The 22,335-nt window shown below is 42.2% G+C and overlaps 1 protein-coding gene across 3 annotated transcripts in view; it reads right to left on the reverse strand.

Annotated features, from left to right (window-relative positions):
• Positions 1-22,335, reverse strand: part of BMPR2 (bone morphogenetic protein receptor type 2) — a 185,306-nt gene that overhangs the window by 140,582 nt on the left and 22,389 nt on the right. The window lies entirely within an intron of this gene.

Raw genomic sequence — 22,335 nt, forward strand, 5'->3', positions numbered from 1 at the left:
GTTTGTGCCTTCCCGGAGTTGGGGGGGGGGGGGGCGCACCGCACTATTTGTAAGTGGCAGCATCATGGGCGAGTGTGGACCACCTATAGACGCTAGCAGTGGTATCAACAGCTGGGGAGAAAGGAGGTGGCAAGTGGTGGGCAGTGAGCAGGGCTGCCCGCAGATGCCGGTGGCCACATTGGCAGGGGGGGCCGCGCGCAGCAGCGACTGCCTACAGAAGCCGGCAGCAGCTTCAGCGGCAGCCAATCACGGGGGGAGGGGGGGGCACATGTCCCTCCATGCACCACTTGCACATTGCCTGTGGTGTAAATACAACTTCAGTAAGACTCATCAGCTATTGTGAAGTGTGTGAAGTATGGCGAGAGCAAGAGACAGCAACCAAGGAAAGCATAGGTCACTGAGTAAATATGGAAGAGAATTTAACAGTGATGATCTGGACAAGGCTGAAGTATACCTTCTTTACCTCGGTCCTGACAAAAAAATAAAAATAAGGCTGACTATTAGATGGCAAGCACAATTAGCAGCAGAGATGGGTGAAAAGATAACTGGCATAGAGCAAGGGAGGAACAGGTTAAAATCATTTTGACAAAAGGAATGGTTTTAAGTCAACAGGGTCAGATGATACACATCCTGGGTTACTCAAGGAACTGGCTGAGGTAATTACAGAACTATTGGCTATTATCTTTGAGAACTCATGGACTGCAAAACTGCAAATATTGTGCTCATCTTTATTTAAAAAAAAAAAAAAGAGAAAGAAAGAAAACAAAGATCCAAGGAATTACATACATCAGTCCGTCAAAGCTCAATACTAGGAAAGATTCTGCAACACCATCATGGAATCTATTTCTAGGCCCCATAGAGAATACTAAGGTAAACAGGAATGGCTAACATGGATTTGTCAAGAACAAGTCAAGCTTACCCAAATTGATTTCCTTCTACAATAAGGTGATAGATCTTGCGGATGGGTCCAGTCCATGTGATACACCTCAATTTCAGGAAGTCTTCTGACACGCTTTCCCATTAAATTCTCATTAGTAAACTAAGGATATACAACCTAAATGAAACTACTATAATGTGCATGCATAACTGGTTGGATCATTGCACCCAAATGATTCTGCCTTGAACAGGCAAGACTAGATAATCTCTTGAAGTCCCTTCCAGCTATAATTCTAATTAATCTTATCAACCAAAGCTAAAATGTATTTTTCCCGATACAGTTCTTCCAAAGTCTTAAACTCACCTTTGGTCATGTAAAGTGGACATTTATTTAATCTGATGTGCGCCTGTAAGGGAAAGAAAGACCTCAAAATATTTTATATGTTAATTTAACTAACTGGTTGCATAAAGCCAATTCTCATCAAAATCAATGAGATGAGATGATGTATATAAGATGTGCCTCATTAGTTTATCATCTCATATATTCTGTACATGTTTCCAAGTACCTGATTCCATCCTTGTTGTAATTTGTTCTTGACAAATGCAGGGCAGTCATTATTTTCACCTTTTTTCTAGATACTTACAAACTGATTGTTTAATTATCTGTTCCAATATCTTTCCAGGAACTGAATTTAGGCTAATTGTCCTATAATTCTGTGCACCTTATTTTGCTCCCTTTTAAGAGCTAGGGATTTATGCTTCCCTTTTCCAGTCTTTTGGAACCTTACCCATCCCCAATGCACTGTCAGAGATAATAGCCAACAGCTTTGCAATTGTTTCAGCCAATTCTTTAAGTACTTGGCATGAATTTAATCAGAGCTAGGTAATTTGAAAGCTCCCCTAAGCAGACTCTAACCAGTTCTTTACCTACTACTCTGGTCTGACCTTTTTCACTGATGCTAACTGTGTTAGCCTTTTAGTCTTCAATAAAGGGGATTACCTGGACCAGAGGAAAAAAAAAGCACTACTCTCCAGCCCTCTCAGAGTTATCTGTTATAAACTTGGACTACTACTAAGTAGCATGAAACTTGGATGAAAGTTTCAGTTGGACGAAATTCTTTCCTTCCTAGTCTAATTAAGTTGTAAAGCATTTCTTGTTATTTGTAACATCCCTTACTAGGTGCACCTCATTCTGTATCTTTGCCTTTTCTGATTTTTGTTCCTATGTGGCTCATGTTGTTCTTTTGTATTCGCCCTTCATAAACTAACCTAGTTTTCATTTTTTTGTACAATTCCTTCTTGAATTATAGATCACTAGAGAGGTTGTGATTTAGCCAAGTTGGTCTCTTCCCACATTTTAAATCTTTCCTTCACACAAGGACCGAGAGAGAAGTATGAAAAATTCAGAGGCATTTTCTTTTTTAAAGTAACAGAAACCAAGTTTTTCAAGGGTTTTTTTTGCCAAAGTTTTCCAATCTTCATCTTTGTCCATGCTGTTCTAAACGCTTGCAAAGCCTGCAGAACCTGCATTCATTTAAGGGTGAATATATCACTAACATGAAGATATTGATATTTACAGGTTTCCCTCCTTTTATGCAGGTTCTGTATGTGCGAATTTGCTCTTAGGCAATGACCCTTTTTATACCAAACATTCGTTATATGCGAGATAAATTACTCTCTCGTGATTGCGGGCTTCCACCACACCAGTCAGCTGCTTTGTACAGTGCATTGAGGGAGTGACGTGCACCAAAATAGTCTCCTGTGTGGATCTGTGCTCCTTGCTTGTTGTCTGCGACATTTGTTTCTGTAGTCGCCAACCCCATTATGGCTTCTAAGCATCCTGCTAGCATATCTCCTACCCCTTTTCCTGGTCCATCAACGAAGTACAAGAGAATTTCACTAACACTAACACCCTTTGCCACCTTCTCTTCACATGACCTAAACATTCACCACCACCCTGTGCTTGTGTGTACTGTCTGCTGTTGGGGAGTACCAACATTGTCTTGCAAACATGGTAGAAATGGGTCTGGGGATCGGTACAGTCAAGGTCTTGGAACATATCCCTATTTGTTACATTGTAAAGTGGGTTCCCTTTATGTGAATTTGAGTTATGCACCATTTTCTAGGAACGCATGTACAGCATAAAGCAAGGGAAACCTGTATACCAGGGGTGGGCAAAATGCAGCCTGCATGCTGCATGTGGCCTGCCAGGCCATTCTATCCGGCCCACGGGGCCCCTAAAAAATTTAGAAAATTTATATTTATCTGCCCCTGGCTGCCTGTCACACGGCCCTCGATGGCTTGCCAAAACTCAGTAAGCGGCCCTCCACCTGAAATAATTGCCCGCCCCTATTGTATACCTTTCAATGCATCTCTGCTTTATTAAATGCTCTAGGAAGAAATCTGGTAAATTACCATTTTGTTTGAAATTCTGCTTAACTTTCATTAGTGCAAGTATTAATTAAGTTTCAGCTGGCCAGTGCACATCTTTTTTTGCTCTGCTTGCTTAATTCCCATTTATCCCTATTTTTAAAAACTTTACCTCATGGGAATGATGCTTAATTCAAGTCAACAGTAATGAGTTTTCCTCTTATCAAGAATTTTATGACACTTTCGGCCAGAAAAGAATCTTTATTTTACCCATTGGAGACATTCAGTGCCGATTTCAATACCTCATCAATATTGTAGCTTGCATGCCTTTCATCCAAAAAGGTTAAAAGAAATCCTGTGGACTGACCAATTTCCAGAGATAGGGATCCCAGTTAACTAGGAACATATTCACTTCCCAGAAAAAAGGAACAGCGGGACTCCTGTTCTGGCCTGGCTCCTTTGCAGAGAACAGTGCGAATCTATTAACCAATCTGCTGCTGTTCAAACAGCAAGAGTGTTTTACTAGTGTCCAGTTTCTCCAATACCAGTTAATTTCATTTTGGAGCACTTTCATAAACTGAAATAAAATAACTCCCATATCTACAAAGTGATATTGAGCAAACATCTGCATTTTACTGTTTTGCAAAAATCTTATACTTTAAAAAAGTTCAGAAGATCACGGATAAAAATGGATAAACTGAGTTGTTCACAAAAAGACCTGCTTGTAAATTTTGCAGAAAAGAAAATCTTAATGCATGGGCAACCCCAAGTCACTTTTTCCTTGGTATCTCAAATACAGCAATACAGAGGGCATTTGTGCTTGTGCTGAATTGTATTGGACCTTATAATCATGTATTATAAATAACTTGGCACCTCTGCAATTTCTATATTCTTTAGAGCAGGGGTTCTCAACCTTTGGGGGCCCATGGGTTGCAAATGACCCAATCAGCACATTGCTGCAGTCTATGTGACATCCTGTTAAAACTTTTTAAATGGATACACAGGAAGTAAATTGTGTGGTTCAGCCCACAACAAATTGAGAGCTGCAAGTGTGGCCCACTATGGCAAATGGGTTGAGAACTACTGCTTTAGAAGGTAAAACCATGGAGATTTACCATATGCATAGTATAGTTGAGAAGGAACGCTGTCATTCTACCAGGAAAAGAGAGGTTTCCCTCTAGCCCAGTTGTGCTGACCAGACTGCTGTTTCCTAGATAAACTGTTAATCTCTCCCAGTGCTAGTTTCCAACTCCTGTACTGGCCAGAGGGAAAAAAAAAAAAGCCTGGGGAAGATTTATACTGCTAATTTGCAAAACAAATCAGTTTACATGAACAAATACTACCTTTCACAAGCTGACAGTGCTGGCTACCACCATACTGTAGCCCAATTTTCATGCCTGTTTTTTAATCAGCACTGGAAACTTTTGGGAAGAGCTTGGGAAGACATAAGAGACTGATGCAGGCGTATCCAAGTAACACACTCTTCCTAGCCATTCAATGAGATCAGTGACATTATAATCACACAGTGACTGGAACACTAAACTATTTTGGTTGCCTTCATGCTGAGACAGTCTCAGTGTACAATTTTACATCAGAATTGTTCAAAACATTTGACAAGTCAGGAACTTTCTTGTATAAAAAGCTTTCTGTGCAAGTGCTACTCAAAATTAATATGTATTTTTTAATAGATGGAGTCTCATTTCAGATTGCAATCAGAAGCTGCATACTTTTTCCTTCTATATATGAATTGAAATTATTTCTGTTATCTGTAGAACTGAATTTCTGAAAGCTGCTACTTTTCTTATTTGACCTCAAAAAGAACAGCTGCTTTAGATAACCAATACATTTAAAAAACTCAAACTATTATGACTTCCTGAATATACATAGATATTTTGTTTCTCTAAAACTGCAGAAGACAATACTTTTTAAAATTATTTTATGTCCTGAAACTAGGAATGTGCATTACACAAATTGTGACATACATACATTATCATTTCATCCACCTCGTTTATTGTTACAGCGAGCAATCCAAGAAAACTGAAATATTTGCTTTTGCAAAGGAAAGTACAAACTGAAGGGTGTGGAAAAATGTGAGACCTAAACAACAGCACAAAGACCCTTATAAACCCTTACTTTGTTGGAATTACCATGTTTAAAGACACTTTTAAATTTTTTTTAAATCTAATTGTTGATTTGGGTCATAAAACTGCATGAGAAGTCACTTTTAAGAGGACTGCAAGACAGAGGTTTGAATGTCCTATTACAAATGGTGTCTCATTAATGCAAAGAATAAAAAAGGAGGGGCAGGAAGAGAATGTATTCAACTTCACAACAGCTTGTAGAAGTTAAGGGCTAAGTTTAATTCCAAGAGCTCAGCTAACCCATTTAACACAATAAAACACAGCAGTTGATGGGTAAAGCAGTCTTTTCTTTCTTCCCTTCCCCCTTTCCAACTGTTCTTTTGGTTCTGAGAGAAAATGCTGAGGCTCCACTGCTCTGAATATCTGGCAGAGATCCAAGATGCACTTAATGAGGTCTTGGCAAGTCCTCCGCATTACAGATGCCTCTCCAGGACCACAAACAGCCGCTATCAGACAGAACAAGAACCACAGGCAAAGCTGTGCCTGACAGCAGGGCTTTTATTTCCAAAAAGAAGTAGGAGACAAACAGGCACTCTAAGAGATAATGTTTCCCAGATTTACCTAAATTAATCCAGTGCAATTTCAACTCCTTTCCTCCATCATAACCAGCATAACAGCAATTAACAAATAGCTTTACTGAAATACTGCATCATTTTAAAAATCTGACATTAGAGTTGTATTGCAAGTAAAAAGACTTATTTTTTGTTAATGTTCTAAAACATATGGCTTAAAAATAATGGATTTTTACAACAGAGTCAAAACTATTAGATCAATAACATCTTAATTATATTTTCTATCCTTCCATAGTTGGAAAAGTATGCAAAACTCATAGGTTTTTACAGTACAGTGGTATTCCCTATCAAGTACCAATGCTTTGAACTAATGATATGAAGCAGCAATTTCTATGATGAATTTCTGGCACCGTTCAAATTAACTTACTAAAATATGTCACATCAGCTCAGACCTCAAAACTTAAAATACATGTCTCCACTATACCTCCAATTCCTTTTATGGCCCTGACTAAAGGTTTGATATAAAAATCACAGTATAAACTATTATTTAATAAAAGATATTGCATTAGGTTCCAGTTTGTTTGTGTAAAAAGTAAAAGAGTATTCATGCTAGAAAAGACTAAGCGCAAAGTCAGTTCCCAGAACAACATATTAAAGAAGCTCATCAACTCCAAACAGGAGGCCAACCCAACAACATTACAAACTACTGCACTTACGCTTAGTTATTCAGCAGCCAAATGCACATGCCCAATTTGAGAAAGATCTGTACATGCAAAGAAGCTAGACATCAGGCTGAATGGAACTTGCAGGCACATTACTGGATGCCTTCAACCAATAAATGTCAATAATCTTCATCTATTTGCCGGAATCACCCCACCAGACATCAAGAGAGCAGTAGCAAGCAAATTAGACTGCATCCAGCAGAACAAAGACAAGAAGCACCCACTACATGGCCATATCATGGCTCCCAGTAGACTAATCACGGAAAAGTTTATTTTCTACAATGCAGCCACTGAATGAAACACCAACAGCCGCAGGAATAAGTATGACTCGGGAGACTGTTAGAACAAATATCAAGACTGCTAAACATCTCCCTCCAAGTGCAGAGCTTGACTGGCCAACATGGAGAAGCTTAAACTGCCTCTGAACAGGGGCCAGTAAGACTAAAATTAATATGCAACTATGGGGAAACTCCAGTGATGCAAATGTGTGAATGTGGAGGAAGCTTTCAGACTACAGATCACCTACTGGCCTGCCTATGTATGGGGCAACTATGCACCAGTGAGGACCTTGCTAAGGCTACAGATCAAGCAGTAGTATGTGCCCATTTCTGGACCCAAATCTGAATATGGTGACAGGGCATAAGCAGCAGCAGCCTCCTGCTAATATAATAAACTTTGCACAGAAAGTACTATTTTTCATCTGTCCAGGTGGATCAGACCATAGCCTTATTATATTCGCAGTCAGAGCTGTCCAACTTCTGAGTGGATAAGAACTACAGGCCCCTCAGCCACACAGTGTAGGCTGAATGTTGCACTGTGGGCCCTCCTGCTGCACTGAGCTGGCACCTTCATGATACGCAGGGTTCAAGGGTCCCCTTGAGTCCCTTATCTGGGAGCTCTTGGCCCTGTGGGCTGCACCGCACCCCCAAAGCAGAGGCAGAGAGCAGGAGGAGGAAGGGGGAGTGAGACAACCCCAGCAGGAGGCGGAGTAGCGTCCTGAGCAGAAACCCAAGGGCTGCAAGTTAACGCCTTGGGGGCCACACTTGAGGCTTCCATGCCACCAGTTGGACAGCCCTGTTCCAAGTGATTTTATATAACCGTTTACATTAATATCATGGCTTAAAGATTTAATTAACACAGTGCTGATTGTGTCAATTAGCAAAATTCGTGGGACAGTGTCAATTTAGAAAGCCTGAAAATTCCCTCCAAAAAAAGTTACTGACCCATGTATACAAAGAATGCTTTGAATTGAGCAAAGTGATTTTTCTGTGCCTTCAGGTCCTGATTCGCTACCACCCTTGAGGCAGGTGAAAAGGAAAATGTATTTGGATCTCTGCAACTGCTCATACATACAAATCCTCCCAGCTGTCAAGCTCCAGGAGGACAGGGTAAGAATAACAATAGTAAAACTATCAATAAAATTAAAAAAAAAAAAAAAAAAAAAAAAAATCATATACAACTATTCTCTCAGGCTCACTGGCTAGGATGTAATGGGCCCTAGGCCCATTAACCCCACACCCACCACCAGGGGTGCCAGACAGAGTGGTGGGTGACCCCATCCCATCCTCTCGGCCAAGTGTGCCCTACCTGCACAGATCCCAGCCATGGGATCCTGCCTGCCCATCCACTCCATTCAGCACCCCGAGCAGGGTGTGTGTGGTGTGCCCGGGCAGTAGGGCTGGGTCAGTGGTGGTAGCAGAGACACTGGCAGCGGCAGCTGGGCAGAGTGAGCCATGGCTGCAGGGGGCTGCTGGAAAGCTGAGTCCAGCTGCTGCACTGCACGGCTGGGTAGGGCAGAGGGCCCCGCTGTGAGCCAGACAATCTCTTGGTGGGCCAGATCGGACCTGCAGGTCATATTTTGCCTACCCCTAGTGTATAACATATATACAAAAAATGCACATTGTACAAATGTGAAAGACACTTTGTTACACACCTCAGACTAACAATGAAAGTACTGGGCAAAGCTTCTGTCCCATGGCCTGTAATACTGACAAGATGCCCTTGCTCCAGTCAAGCAGAAGACTTTGTCCAAATGGAAAAAGCTTTCACCAAAAATTGTTAGGGGGGCATTGGGAGTTCTTCTTGGTTATGTAAGCCACTAATGCTACAATATAGATAATGATGTGCTCTTTCAGGAAGGAAAAAGGAAAGATAAAAAAGTGATTTTACTCTGTGAACATGCATCTGAGGTTGAATCAAGTATAGGCTGAGGAGCCAGGTGGGAATCACCTGCAAGACCAAAATGTTTAGAGGCCAAATTGATATTTCATGAAAGCAACCTTGCCTTGTCTGAGGAGGAACCTCTAATCAAGTACAAACTGGAGGTATAATAAATTCTGTAGATGTTCAGGGTATTTTGGTAAAAGATAGCCATGATTTACATGTGGTATTAGGATTTTTCTCTCTACACAGCACACTTCAAAATGTGGTGCCCAGTGATATTACTCTGATGTTCTTCAAAGCAAAATGCAGCAGCATAGTGACTAAAAAAACCTAAAGGAGGCCAATTAGAAAATGGAACATGGAAGTACACAAAATAGAAGCAACAGGCAGTAACACTGCTTGCTTCAGAGGAGTTGGTTAAGTAAATAGTCTTCGTTACCAAAAATAGATGACAGAAACCAAGTTTTTGTTCCCCTGGCAATTTTTCCCCAAATTGCTACAAATTAAATCAGAATTTGTATATAACTGCTCTCTCAACTGAACCAGACCACTTTTGCAAGCAAATAATGATTTGATACAATAGCTTCTACTCAATTTACGTTTAATTAAAACACATTTCAGCATTGAAGAAAGGTTTTCCCAACAGCAGAATCATCTCAATTGATTGATTTCAAACGCATATAAAAAATTAAAATGAAAAAGAAATTGTTTGTTTTCATCTGTACCTTGAAGCATGGTCTGGCTTCCTACTATAACCTGAAAAATGTTTTATCTAACAAAGACTCTCATTGCATTGACCAAATTATTGGTGGCACCCTTGTTTTTTCCTGTTCTCCTCCTGTAGGACTCTGTAGTTTCAATTTGGTGCTTGGTTGTTTGTTTTTTTCTCTTTAAATTGGACCCTGTGTGTCAGTTCATGCAAGAGGGGCCAGAACAGTGATCCTTCTGGACCCTTTTGGACTACGGGTTGCCTGGAAATGCAGAGGACTGGACTCTATGAATCAAGAGCGTCTTTCCAGTCCTAGGTTCCTATTTCCTATTAAAATTCTGTAAGCTGCAAAAAAGAAAAAAACAACAACTGTATATTAGAAACTTTTTGCAGAACTAGAGTTCTGCCATAATTCATAACATGAAGGAGAAGGTAATGTTTGCTGTTCTTATTAGCTGTACCTGCTCATAAATTACCTGGCTCTTATGATGAAAACCTATTGTTATTCTATGCATAACCCTCTCACCAAATAGAGCTTGAATTCCAGTAGATTTAATTTAAACCTGTCTTTGTAAAATGACAGTTGAACTTAGTTCTGTTCGCATATCATGAAATATTTGCTAAACTGGTTGAATACCTTTTTGGGGGGGGATAAAGGATTTCTCCTTTGATTGCACTAAAGTGGCCTGTGAATCTGTCTGAAAGATTGGGAGTGAAAAGGCAGGAACAATGCACACATTAACGTAATGAAGCAGAAAAGCAGCAGGAGCAGCAGTAGCAGAGTGAAAGAAGGGAGAGGCAAGTGGACCTCCCCCACTGCAGTCAAGTTGGCACTTAGTGCCAATGTGACAGCCTAGAGCAAAAACACACTGCATCCTAAGACTTCCAGTTCAGAGATTTACCATCCAGGTCTTCCTTCGACGTAAAGCATTGTGGACTGTACTTTCTATTTAATAATTGCTCAATCTTTCCCAACATGAAAATAATTTACTTTAAAACTACAAGTTGTGCAGCATTTAATACACCTCAGGTATGGAAGACACAAGATACATACCAATGAGCATTCTTGATTTCTCAGGAAAGCATACCAACAGTCCCTTATTTCCAACAAGCAATAAAAAGCTTTTCCAAAATGGGAATCTATTGTTCCTCTAATAAAAACTCATCTAATGGACAGAAGAGTATGATTTTTAAAAATGTTCAGAATATATTATTTTAACTCTGAACATTTTCATATTAATAGAAATAAGTAAAAAAAAATATAAAAGACAGCATGAGTTCTAGGTTTTTATATCTGTATTTTAAATACTTTTCACAAGAGGACTCTATTTTCGCATACCTTACCACTTGTCACACTTTCACCAATTTTGTGAGCCTAACATATAGTAAAATGGTACCAATGCTTTTGTAGAGACGAAAGGGTGATGTTTGTTCATTTATGAGAAAATATTAACATTACATAAAACACTGGATGGATTGAAAAAATATCAAGATTTTTATTCTACTCCATCATCTGTCCATGCATTAATACTTTAAATAAAATTGAAATTTTATTAAGTAATAAATATAAATAAAGTATATTTTTGTGACAAGAGGTTCAAAAAAATTTAACTAACAGATGTTAGACCTCAGATTACAAAATACAATTCACCACCTCTTAACATTCTTCATTAAACCATTTTTTTCTGTTCACAAAGGAATGGCTTCTTTTTTCCTTTAAATGGAAGGAAATAGTGGCTCAGTGCTGTTCTAGAAATGACCCACTTTAGCCCTAAAGGACTTTTTTTTCTCTGGGGTTGGAAGCAGCAATTATAACCTTACTTCTTAGTAGACATAAATGCTTGTCATAGGCTGCAGTAACTTACTGTTGGCAATACTTGCATACCAGGTCATGTTCAAGAGAGCACCGATTACCCAACTGTAAACAAGTCCATTACAAAGCAATATTTAATATAGAAAATGATTAAATGAAGAGGAGAAAAAATGACTTCTGTTTATGAAAATCTGCTATTAGGAAAATGAGAGCCTGTAAAGTTCCTTTTATCACAAAAGATTTGTTTCAAGACAATTCAGTATAGCACTTAAACACATGCTAAATTTGTAAGCACATCTTTAAAATTAATCATATCCTTAAGAGTATTCCTGGACTTGGATCCAGAAAAAAATATGATTTTGCAACTATATTCCACTTAATGTGGGAACAAAGTAAAACATAAGCAGATGGAGAGGATCTTAATATCCTTTGCCTGTTCTCTCTCTCCTCCCAATATTAACATCCCTAGAATCATGGAACTGCTTAATGGGCAACAATGATTACTTTTCTTATTAAATCAGTTTTACTTCTCTTATATTCTTTGCAAACTGAGATGTGGATTAGGAAAAAATAGGCTTGTGTGACAGGCTCAGACTACCCCAAAATCTCTCCAAATCTGATTACATGTAAACTGAATATAAGCCAGCAGTATGCTCTTGTTGCAAAAACCACCAAAAGCATACTGGAATGTGTTAACAGAAGGGTCGCTTGCAAATGAAGGGCCCCACAATTCAAGAAGGGTATATACAGATTAGAAAGAGTCCATCAGCGAGCAACATAAATGATCAGAAGTCTGTGAATCATGACTTACAAGGAAAGGCTGAAAGAACTAGAGTTATTCAGGGTGGAAAAGAGAACACAGGGTTACATTTCAAATACCTGAAGGGCAGTTATACAGAGGATGGAGATGGCCTTTTTTCTGTAGCCTCAAGATGCAGCAGAGGAAATCTAGGTTTGAGATTAGGACAAACTTTCTGACTATGAGGATGATCATGATCAAGCATTGGAACAAGCCACCTAAAGTTGTGGAATTTCCAAACCTGAAAATTTTCAAGTGCAAATTAGACACTTGGCTGGGACGGTTTATTCACGGATGATCCTGCCTTGAGCAGGGGACTGACTAGATGACCTTTAAGGTCCCTTCTAACCCTACTTTCCTATGATCCTATACACACACACTTCTTATACAGTCACTATGTACCTAAACATAGTGCAAAACTTCAGGTAACAATTATAAAGCTGGGTCCAGAAAATAGCAGCTACCTGCCAAATAGCCTTCCAAAACTAGCTGGTGAAAAAGAAGGTAGTAAGGAATGATCAGCATTAACTCCACAATAAGAAGGCCTCCAGAAAGTCATGACAAAGATTATAAAGGAATTATGGTTGTAGCTATACTTCAGCCTTGTGAAATTCCACACACCTATCTGATTCAGGTAAATAATATTTGTTTGTTTCACCATTTACCATTATAAAGGACAAAGCCTTCATTTTGTGGTAGGGCCAGTAATAGTTCTTGATAAGTTTTGCAAGACGGCTATATATGAGCATGTATAGATCTCTTACCCTTCTTCCTTTTGGAATCCTTTACTTTGCAATACATACTCCCTGTAATGTAATTCAGACATCTTTAAGTAAGCAAACTTTATACACATTCGTTGCACCTGAATTTCCTATTTTTATTATTTATAATTTTTGCATCATCTTATGCGAGTAAGTAATGGCTGGCAGAAAACCAAAAAGGAAAATGACACTTTTCCTTTCAGGGATTAACAAATTTAAATATTCTATAAAAGCCCAATTGAAACAAAAATAGAAAGAGGCTGGAAAAAATGCAAAACAATGCTTCTCAAATAAAAAGGGAACACTTCGGAAGGGGGGGGGGTGTTAATTTAAAAATACCCCACATATCCCTTCCCATCAATTTTGTTACTGCCCAGTAATAAAAGTGCAAATTAAAAGGACAGCAGACCTCCAAACAGGACCAAATGTCATTTGTTACCATGCAAGAAAATGAGCACAGAAACACTGGTTCTCCATTTTTTCTCTCCCCCATTCCAAGTTATAGTATAGAAAACAAAAAAGGCAAAGGAGTAAACTAGTCAATGTTTATGGGGTAAATTTCCAAACACTCCTCTTTTTGATCTCTCTAAATCTGAAAGGCAGGGATACCTACCTTCTAGTTGCTGTCATATATACCAACTAGTGAGCATACACAATCCTCTTCTTAACAGATATACAAATTTAAATCTTGGAGGAATCCTCCCTGAGGGTGATATCACTTCAGGACACTACATTTTTACTTGTCTCAGCACTTACGAAGTATTCAAATATATGCTTTTTTGATAGCTGGCTGCATGGACTTGTAAAAAGAGAATTTGCATACAATTTGAAAGAAGTAACTTGTAAGTAGCTCTCTAGGCACATCCAGAAGAGCACACATGTGCATGCAGGCATTTGCTATGCTAATTGCCAGCATACGGGAGTTTTTTTGACACCTGGAGCTCTGTGTCAAAAAAAAAAAAAAAAAAAAAAAACTTGCGACAGAAAAAAACAGGGCAGTACATGTGGAAGCAGCATGCATTGCCTTAAACCAGTGCCTAGCCAACTTGGGACATACCCCATGCACTGGACTGCCACAACTGGAGCCCCAGGAAGTCCCCAGGACCCGAGATAATGCTGCTGGAGCCAGCCCAGGTGCTGGCCCCAGCCTCCCCTACCCCACTCAGGGTAGCTTGCTGCACACCAGAGCACCACTGCTATCTGTCCCTGGGGAAATGTACATGCGTTCTCATCTGGACAGAGCTTCTGAGAATCCTTTTAAATTACAATAATAAAAAGATATCACTCTAAAAAATCCCTGCCTCTTTAAAAATAAAAAATGGAGTTTTGCTACAAGCAGCTTATTTCATTAATTATGAATGATGGAACGGTTCCAAAGAAATCAGGTATGAATCATACTTTCTGCTTTTAAAATGTATATATTATATTATTTACTTGGCTCCATGTTTAAATGGAATTACATACCTCTTCCCATTACCTTAAGGAAGCTGAACAAAAACACAATTAAATCTACCACTCAGATTTTAAAATGAAATATGACATTTCATGGAAGAAAGAAGACAAACTAAACTAAGAGGTAGCTGGTTAGAGAAATGAGGGAGAGCATTAATAACTGTAAACAAACTGCACACAAATTCCTAAGTAGGTAATTATTTAGTCCACATGCAAATTTTGCAAACTAAGTTTAGAAAACTAGCTTTGAAATTCTGGCCAAAGAGCATAAGGAAGGAAAATCCAAACTTCTCTGGAAGTAACCTGCCCCAGCTGTTTTGATTTCTGTTTTTAAAATCTAGGTCTAGTTTTCATTAAATAAATTAGCCACTTGCTCAGTCGCATCACATATTTAGGTATTGTTTTGCCATCAAATAAATCTGTCAGTTTCCAAAATCATCCATTTAAGCTGGAAAAGCTGAATTTGTTATTTGGTGTAATAATTTTTAACATTCCCATAGTAAGAGTTATCCTAGAATCCCAAAGCACCCTAACAAAGCGGATGTTGTATAAACTGCTTCTACTGACATCAGTTTATTTACTGCAGTCAAACAGCAGGGGTGTAAATAAAAGCAGAATTTATTAAACAGTCATTAGAAACAGTGGCTAACATTTTGTTTGTCCCATTTTGAGCCAGTATTCTCAGGCATCTAAAAACTGGTCATGACCTAAAAAAGAAAAAGATCCCTACTTTTGTTTTTATTCTCAATAGTGTTTGTTGAAAACAATACTATCAATTAAAGTGTAGTGAACTCTTAGCAAAATGAATGCTTTTAGTTCACGTCTGAATTGATCTTTTTTTATCTCTTTAATCTAAAAACACATTTATAACTGAAAACAAACAGCCAAAAACATTCCATACCCTGTTCAAACCATCATTGAACAGAATTTAAATCTCAGAAACTAATCTAATCCCTTGGCAGATTTTCACAACTGATGAGTCTGTATTCACATTTTGTCCAATTATTAAAATGTAGCAAGAAGGATCAACATAGCTAATTTCTGAATTATCTATATTGAGCTAAACTATGATGCTATAAGCTAAACCTTACTAAATAAACATGGGAAATAAATAACACAAGGAGAGAATCAATTAACCTCTTTTAAACTGCTCCACAAACTAAACCTAGAATTAATTCCTAGTTTAAGGTGACGCTACAATTCTTAGGCATTTTAAATTATCTATAAACCACAACAAGAAGCACTGCAGTGTAAGTTTCCCAGGCTACAGTGTCAGATTCTGAAAAACAAACCCAGCAAGTACTTCAAGAAAACTGGGTCTAGTCTTTTGGCTCTCTGCCATAAAATCTTTACTTCATTTAAATTCCATTCCAATTCTATCCTCAGTTGTTCCACTGCTTAAAGGAACTTTCACTTGACAATAAGGGCACCTCTGCCAATCCAGTCCTGACTCAGTAAATAATTTACTGCACTAGTTACATGATAATTTCTCCATGAGAAGCTACAGAATGTGAAATAACTTGGCCTTGAATTTGGACAACCAAAGGGTCTCTACACACCTGCTCCAGTGTGGAAGGGGGTGCTTTAAACCGGGTGGCTCTAATTAAAGTGCCCATAGCGTCATGTGCATTCAGCGTCCCGCACTTCAAAATACTGCCATTTTGAAACGTGGGACGCTGAATATACATGACGCGGAGGCTGCTGCTACATATTAATTAGCATGCTAGCTGGCTCAATTAATTGAGTCTGCTCCGATGAGTGCTAATTAAGACGCATCGTAACAGAGGTCCATCATTTGTAAAAGTGCCAAAAGGCCCAAGTATCAGAAGATAACTCCATATCAAAACAAGGACCCACAGTACGGGTAGGAGAGCTGGCGGAAGTTGAGCAAGCTTAAACTTGGTGGCTATACAATATATTCACAAAGTTTATGCTTTGTTCAAAAAAGGTATTTCAAAGGGACAAATTATAGGACAGTAAAGGTAAAAACAGCATATACGCTACAGCAGGGGTAGGCAACGTTTTTTGACTGGAGTGCCGAAAAAACACACAATATCTACCTTGGAAGGTGCCAGAGTGCTGACATACCAGGAGCAGCTGTTTGCAGCCTCCCAGCTTGCAGCAGGGCTTGCAGCCTCCCAGCCACCTGCTGGAAGCAGCCTGAGCTCCGTGGCTGGCAGCAGCTGCTTAGAGGCCAGGCTGGCAGTGGTGTGCTGAGCAAAATGACCTTGCATGCCACGCTTGGCACATGTGCCAGGGGCTGCTGGCCCCTGCACTACAGTATACAATCCTCTGACTTTCTGAAGACAGAAATACCATTCTATCAAATATCAAACTACTCCAGATTTATCAAGTACGTTGGCAAAGATGATTTTAAATGGCCTCTGGGCCTACGGAACTTTTGTTTTAGATAAAATATTAATTTAATCAACTACATGCTATATATTCATTTGCATAGTCACTTCAGTGGAGCTCCAGAGATGGACCTCAGGAATATCACACCATTGCTATTTGAAAAAGGAGCCTGCAGAATTCAGTATATGCTAAACCCTCATAACTTACTTTCTTAGTAAAAATGTGCAGCACATACAAGGCAAATTATGTATCCGATTGTTAGTGTCTTAATATGTTCCTGATTAAATTGGGTAAGATGAACCACACTCAAATATTCATTGGAATGTAGCCTTCTGCGATTATCAGCTCACTTGAACAACAGAAATAGAAAGAAGCTAAAAAATGGGAGTTATCAAGGCTTCCTACAGTCTAAGAACGAAAACAAAATTGTTTAGGTAATGTTTTTAAATGTTTTGCTACAAGTTACAAATGTTTTCATATCACCTCCATGAAGATGCAGTTTTACTGCATTTCAAAATATTTCACCCATTTTATACCATTTTAAGTCTGATGAAGATTAAACATTATAAATTCTCCTATCAAAGTTGTAAAATGTACTAGAAGGCATGATGGCAAATGGGTTAAATTAATAATAAATATTTTGGTTCTCACTTTAGGTTTTTTTTGGTTGTTTTTTTTTTTTTTTAACTATCATTCAGCTTTCAAAAAACAACTGGCAACAGGCATATTCCTTAGCACCACAGGTATTCCTTTGCCATTTGTCTGAACCATTTAAGCATATTTGTATAGGCTACCTGAAATATTAGGTCTTCAGTCATCTTTTAAATACCAACTAATTAAGAATAAAGGTGACATACAGAAATATATTTACTTTTCATTTAAACCAGAGAGAATAACTACATATTTATTAGAACCAGTCTAAAAGAACAGCCTGTAATTAAGGTTGCCAACACTTACCATAAAAGAGCCTGAACTCTGTGGCTTAAAAGCTTTTCAAAACTAACCATTAGGTGTCTGCTAGTGCTGCTGCTGCTGTTTGTTTTTTAAATTTCAGCTACAATGGTTCACCTATGTCCAAGATGAGGCTAGAAAAAATGTTGCTTAACTCTTGGTTAGAAAATTCTAATAACTATTCTATGAAAATGTAAGTTGAAGCAACTAGAATAAGAGTCTGATATTTGGCAGGGGGAAATTCGGGGGGGGGGGGGTCCTTGTATAAAGGGCGTGGTTTTGCCACTTCCATTTAGCCTGTGGCAGGTCCATCAGCCCCACCCAGCCTAGATACAGCGGGCAGCCTGGACTGTGGCCCTGGTCCAGCCCACCCTATCCCCGCATGCAGCTCTTAGGCAAGTCAGGAGCTGTAGCTGGGGGGCTGAGTAGTGGGGCAGCAGCATCATGGCAGCTGGACTTGGCTTTCCCGCCGGCGCCACGCCACCTGGCCCTGCCACCTAGTCACCCCAGACCCATCTCCCTGGGCCCTGGGGAGCTGGTGGGTAGGGTCTCCATGGAGAGTGGCCCAGGCCCCCACAGGCAAGGCACACTCAGCCGAACAGATGGGATGGGGCCACAGACAGGTAGGGAGCAGTGTCCGGGAACAGGATGGGCAGGCAGGGACTGGGATCGCAGAGTGGTGACAGCCAAGGGCTGGGGCCCAATGCAGAGCCATGATCTGCTCCTCACAAGTCCTTGTGATATGTGCCAATTGCATAGGGAACCAGCAGTGCCCACTGCAAGGGCATGGGGGAAGCAGATCGCAGTTCTGCCCTGAGCCCTAGACCCCAGACATGTGCTGGGGTCACTGGCCTGCAATCGAAGCCCCAGCCCCACCTGCCCTTCACACTCCCAAAGGCCTCTCTGCATACACCCACAGCCCCATCCCATCTGCCTGGCTGAGCATGCCCTGCCCATAGGGGTCTCAAGCCAGTCTCCATGAAGACCCCACCTGGGTGCTCCATCAGGCTAGGATAAATTGGGAGTATTCCTGGGCCATCACCACCCCCCCCCCCCCCCCCATCACTAAAAAGCTGTAACAGGGAGTCAAGGCTGAGTCAGCACAAACACCCCCACTCTCAAGAGCTCAACAGAACTCCTTAAGTGGCCCTCCAGCCCAAATAATTGCCCACCCCCTGGAACAGAAGATAGTGGAAAGCGAGTGTGATAAACACTTGGGGTTATAAAGCTGAATGGGAGCAGCAAAAGACAGATATGGATGAGAAAAGCACATAGAGGCAATGAAAAAGAAAGCAGATGCTACGATACAAGCATGAATAAGAGACAGAGACAGGGACAGAAGCTGGCGTGGGGTGGAGAAGAACAGAGTGGGGAAGAAAAAATGGTCTGGAACCACTGTATTTAGCAAGACCAGCAACATGCGAAAGGAGGAGGAAGAGAAACACTACCCTTGGAGTTGGATAGTACACTATATGAGTGCACAGAGGTTGCCCAAGGCCCAATATGGGGACACAGGGGCTGGCTGGAAGCAGCACAGGACAAAATACACCAGCCAGCATCACTCATCGGGCCCACAGCAACAAGAGGTTGAGCACCACTGATCTAAAGAACAAACAAGCATGGTTTAGTCTTTGGAAAACCATGGGGAATGAACAGTATGTGAATAACTAAAACAGATTTTGAAAACAAGGACAAGACCACCCTTAGATCAAGTTTTTATGCTCACTTCTACCCTCTGCATCAGCACAAAAGAAAAAAAGGAATGAATGGTTGGTTTTTAGTAGAATATTTTGAAATGTTCAGACCTGGGCAAAATAAGCAGTTAAAATGTGTTCATATATATGTGTTCATATATAATCATAGCAGACATCACAAAATGGCAGTTACATAGTTTAAAAGGTTCTTTTTCTTAGCTTAGAAGCATTGCTCAAACTTCAGAAAAATGCTGTGTGGCTAGCTCTGTGATGAAGAGATTTTCTGAGTGGAGGAAACTAACCTATAGCAAGAGTATATGCTTTCTGCCTTAATCTCTCTAACAAAAGTCAAATTCCTGGAGCAGAGCTGCTCTACTGGAAAGCAAGCACCAACATTTTGGTTGATTCTTGAAAGAGGGGATTGCCTGCAAGCTGTCTGACCACTACTGTTAAAAGGAAATAACTTTAGTATCAGTGACTTTCACCCAACAGAAACAGCCTGAATGCCCCCCTTCACCACCCCAGTTAGATGCCAGTCAGTAGAACAGCAACAGTAACTTAAACATCTGTTGGGTCACCATAAAAACCATTTATTTATGGATAAAGACAAGACATATTGGACAGTCTCTCTCTCCCTCCCCTCCCCTGCCCCAAATCTCCTAAACACTATACCAATTAATCAGAGAAAATTAGGGTCGCAGCCCATGCCCAAGGAGCTGCACAGGCTGGGCCAAACCAGGGCCCACCTCAGGTGCCACTGGGCACCCCCGCCTGCCTGCATCAAACCAAGCCCATGGAGCCCAAGGACAGCCCCCGCCCCCCAGCTTCCTGCCTGGACCCTGATCTCCTCCAGCTGCTGCCTTCCCAAGGGCCCAACCAGGCCGGCCAACCTGCAGCACCTCCCCCGCTTTCACCTAGTGATTGGCTCTGGTGCTCAGCACCCTGGTGCCACTCCTGCCTGCGTGGGATAGGGCATCCATCTACCCAAGCCCCAGCCAGGCTGAGCTCCCCCACCCACTAGGAGCCTCCAGCACAGCAGCCCACGGCAGTGCTTGCCTGGGCCCCAGCCTCGCCCACCCACAAGTCCCCTCCAGTGGCCGGGGGGCAAGCACTTCAGATGGCCGCTGTGCTGGAGGGTCCCAGCGCGCTCAGCCCCAAGTACTGTCCACAGTGGCTGTTCCTAGAGCCTGGGGGCTCCTGCAGCTGGGTCTCTGCACCAGGGGTGGCTCTGTCCCACTTGTGCTGTGCCCTGCACACAGGGAAGCTGAGCCCGGAGCCAGGAACTCCCTGAGCCCAGCGTCCTGCCCCAGCCAAGAAGAGTCCTGTCGCAGGCAGGGCAGTTGCGACCAACCCCTGCAGAGCTGTGTGGGTTGGGCCAGGCCAGGCCTCACCTCCGGTGACACTGGGCACCCCTGCCAACCTATCACGACCAGAGTCTGCAGAGCCCCGGGGCAGCCCCTACTTCCTGCCTGGCCTCCATTCCCCTTGAGCTGCTGTCTTCTCAAAGGCCCAGCTGGGCTGGCCTGGTGGCAGTGCCTCCCCGAGTGCCCGGTGCTACCCCTACCCAGGTGGGATGGGGCATCTGTCTGCCCAAGCCCTGACTGAGCCCTCCCTCCCAGCCATGGGGCAAGGCCGCCCCACTCTGGGACCACTGGGGAGACCTGAGCAACCCGGCCCGCATGGCTGCTGGGGTGCAACTGCCTCCCCCCACCAGACCTGCCCTGGACTAGCAGGCCTCTATCACAGCTGGTAGTGATAGGAGACTTGGGCAGCAAGGGACACACCCTCTTTCTTTTTCCTTTTTTTCCCTCTCCTTTTTCTTTATCTCCTCTTTTTCCTTCTCTTCTTTCCCCTCTTTTCTGTGTTTTTCTCTGTCTTCTCTCATGTCTCCTTTTCCTCTTTTCTTTTTTCTCTCCCTTTCTATTTGTCCTTTCTTTTTCTCTCTCCTTTTTTCACTCCTCTCCTTTGTCTTTTTTCTTCTCTTTCTTTCCTCTCTCATCACAACATGATTAACAATAAAATAAACACTTATGATTATTAATAGAGGTGCAGCAACCGGGGGTCCCCCACAGCCAACCCCACTGACTGGGGGGAGGGGACTTCTGGGTAACCGTGACCAGCCGTGGGGGAGACTGCTTCTCCTGGTGCCCACAGTTCCCAGTTACCACTCTCAGAGGTGCACCAGAACTCTTGCCGGCCCCGCCTGCTTGGGAATGCTGGCTGCCAGGGGATGCGTACCAGCGCCTATACATCATCACTGGGGTGCACCAATAGAGATTTTTGGGGCCAATACCAATGGCCAATTTTTAACAAGCCCTATTGGCTGGTACCAATCCAGTTGCCGATATGCAGGTCTGGTTGGTAAATCTATTGTGGGGGAGGGGGCGGAGGGAGGGAAGGGAAGTGGGGCAGATCGAGGCGCCTACAGTGAGGGAGGGAGTGGGGCTGGTGCAGAGGCTACACAGCCAGGGCAGAGTGCTGGACAGAGCCGCGAACAGCTAGTGTGGGTGGGCACAGGGAAGTGGGGCTGCTCCCACCACTGCACACAACCCAGGAGGGCATGTGGGGCATGTGCCCCCAGACCTGCGTGTGGGGCAAGGGTGGGCTGTCCCTGTGCACAGGGGCAGCACCAGACTCTTCCCGACTGGGGCTGAACCAGGCTGCACTCAGGAGGGTGGCAGCAGTACTGGGAACAGGGCTACAGCCACCCCAAAATTCCCCATAGCCCCCTCCCAGCATCGCCACCACCCGCCCCAAGCACAGCCCCAGCCCAGCTACCTGAGCCCCAGCCCGCAGAGATAGCCCGCCCTCATCCTGTGCACAGATCTGGGGACACATGCCCCTCACACCCTCCCAGGGTGTGTGCAGCAGCAGGAGCTGCCCCTCCCCCCAACACTCCCCAGACGAGCAGCTCACAACTCCAAGCCAGGGCCTGCCCTCGCTGTGCAGCGCCTACCCCAGCCCCACTCCCTCCCTCATCGCTAGGGCCTTCATCTGCAATCCCCACCCCCCACCCT

Source organism: Alligator sinensis, unplaced genomic scaffold (assembly GCF_000455745.1).
Source record: "Alligator sinensis unplaced genomic scaffold, ASM45574v1 scaffold755_2, whole genome shotgun sequence".
NCBI lineage: Eukaryota > Metazoa > Chordata > Crocodylia > Alligatoridae > Alligator > Alligator sinensis.